The following is a 2,693-nucleotide window of genomic DNA, read 5'->3' on the forward strand; positions in this document are numbered from 1 at the left end:
TTAACCGACTGAGCCACCCAGGTGCCCAATAAAATTTATTTCTTGAGCACTCACTATGCATCAGGCACTTTGCTAGATCAGTACAGGAGAGATTTATGTCGTTTAATTCTCAAAACTCCGTGAAATAGGACTTGGTGTTCCCATTTTACAGAAAAGAAAAGTCAGGAAGCTGAAGCTTGGGGGACAAGTCCACTGAGATGATAATAAGCCAAGCCTCCAACTCCTGGGGGGAGTGGGGCTCAGGGTGTAGGAACCAGGGACTAGTGACAGGACGGTGATGAAGTCTCACGTCCAAATCAGGACATTTCTGAGAGTGAAGGGTGGCAGTCCTCATAATTATGCTGGCAGCCACAGGTACAAGTGGGAACTGTCCTGAGCAAACAGCACACCTGGTCACCAGTAATGCACCCCCCCCCCCACACACACACACACACAGACACTGTGTCCCTGGGGATTGGATCTGGGAAGTCTCCTTCCCCACAGACTTGCCTTCATCTTGCCCCCAGGATCGGGATCCTGGGGCCAGCTGGTCGTCTTTTCTGTGGTTGTCCCTGGGAGATGAAGTGGCCAGGCTGTCCCAAGGAAGGGGGCTGGACAGAATGGAATGTCCCAAGGTGGGCCAATGCCAGGGCTGCAGCAGTTCATGGCCCCACGTCCCCAGCACAGTGAGCACCTGCTTCCCCTAGGTTATTCCTCGATGCCCATCCACCCCTAGGGCTTGGGTCTGGCCAAGCTGTGTGACCTTGGGCAAGGCACCCGACTTGTTTGAGGCTCAGTGTCCTGAGCTGCAGAATGGAGGAAGCAGCGTCTCTCACCAAGCAGGGGCTGTTATAACTTTTATGACTTTCAGGGTGGTTTGAGCAGAGAGTAAAAGCTTGCAGGGGAGAATTAGGAATTCTTAGGAATTACAACCCTTGGTTGATGGGAGATGTTCCATCTGGAGGCCAGATTAGGGACCTGACCTAGAATGGGGCCCTCATGACACATTTCCCAGTCCAGGCTCAGATGGCCTGTTGCCCTGGTCGGTTGCGGTGGTTGGCCACCCCACCTTCCAGCGCTCAGCTGCTGGGCTGCATTGCTAGCCAGATGCTCGACAGCTGCCACATTCCACCCAGTACAGCCCCACCTCTGGGGCCAGAGAGTGGCTCTGCCCACACCAGGCATGACCGGGACTGCATGAGTCACGAGATGTCAAGCCTGAGGTATGTCACCATGGAATGGAGAGGAGGCCTATTCTGCCTCCCCCCACCCCCCGTTGGGATGCTGAGACTGCACTTTGCTGACCCCCACAGCTTGAGTGGATAGGGGCTTAATGCCAAGAGCAGACATCAGAATGGCCGTGTGCCCCTATCAGCACAGAAACTGGGTGTTGGGGAAGAGGGGCCTGAGGGGCTCAGACCCTATCTATCCCAGGGGTCTTCAAAGAACCTCGGTCTCCTTGGCACCACCTATACCAGACACTAGTCATCGAACTCCCTATAGAGCACCAGCCTCCTGCCCCTGTCCTTCCTCTCCTACCTACCAAGTCACTCCCTGGCTAATTGGTGTCCACCATGTCACACACACACACACACACACACACGCCCTCACCCCTCATGGCCTTGGCTTTCAGGTTGTCTGTGGAGGAGCATGCCTCTTCTCTGAATGCTCTCCCCCAATAGATCTGGAGAGGATCCAGATAAGCTTTCAGTATATGGCCTTGTACCCAGAGACTCCTGCTATTCTGATTTGGGGGGGGGTGGCCTAAGTTGGGTCTGTCTCTCTTGAGAGAAAGTGGAATCAGGGCAATTTCAAGCTTGTCTCTGTGTTTGTCTGATGACATGGGACTGGGTCGGGGGGGCGTGGGCATTCTCTTCCATCAAGCTCAGGAAGAGCAAAGAAAGCTGCTCTGCAGGGAAAAACAAGACGAGCAAACACGGAGGGAGAAGCAGAGGCAGAGGCAGAGGGAAGGGGCAGGAGAGTCCCACCCCAGGCTGTCCGGAGGCTTGGCAGTCTTTCCCACCCCAGGATTCTAGAAGACCCTCCCATGTCCTCCCGATGAACTCCCCTTTTTAATTTAAACCAACTTGAAAGGGGTTCAGACTATGTGGCCAAGAGCTTAGACTGCACACGCTCCACAATCCATCCTACCCACACGGCCTGGGTTTCTGGAGTGATCAGTGCTGGCCAGGCCCCCCCCCAACTCTACGAACCCTGAACGATTGCCCACCCTCCTGCCTCGAATGTTCCGTCTCCCCACCCTTTAAGGCCTGGCCCAAAGCCCTCCTTCTCCTCCTCCTCCTCATTGGCATTCCTCCCTGAGCCGTTCTGTGCTGAGGGGGGGACACCTGATTTTGAGTTCACCGTGTGCTGTCTCAGTGTCTCCAGCCTGAACCAGATGTCAGCTGAGGGCTCCTCACACTCTTCTAGGCTTTGTCTGACAAATCCCCTGGAGCAGAGGGGAGAGACTAGGTGCCTGTGGTCATGGGACCCTAGCCGAGCCCTCCAGCCAGCCCAATGAGCTCTGCTTTTGCCACCTTCCTACTACTGCAGGTAGGCCAAGGTGGATCACTGAACATTCCTCCACCCACTCCCTGGGCGCTGGGTGTGCACACCCACAGGCCAGGGTAGTGAGTCTGCACCCACAGCCAGGGCCCCTGCTGCCAACCAGCAGGAAAGGACCAAAGGCATTCCACCCAGCTAGTAAAGGGGTC

This window comes from Callorhinus ursinus, unplaced genomic scaffold (assembly GCF_003265705.2).
Source record: "Callorhinus ursinus isolate GAN/ISIS: 27379988/994484 unplaced genomic scaffold, GSC_fseal_2.0 scaffold24, whole genome shotgun sequence".
Taxonomy (NCBI): Eukaryota; Metazoa; Chordata; class Mammalia; order Carnivora; family Otariidae; genus Callorhinus; species Callorhinus ursinus.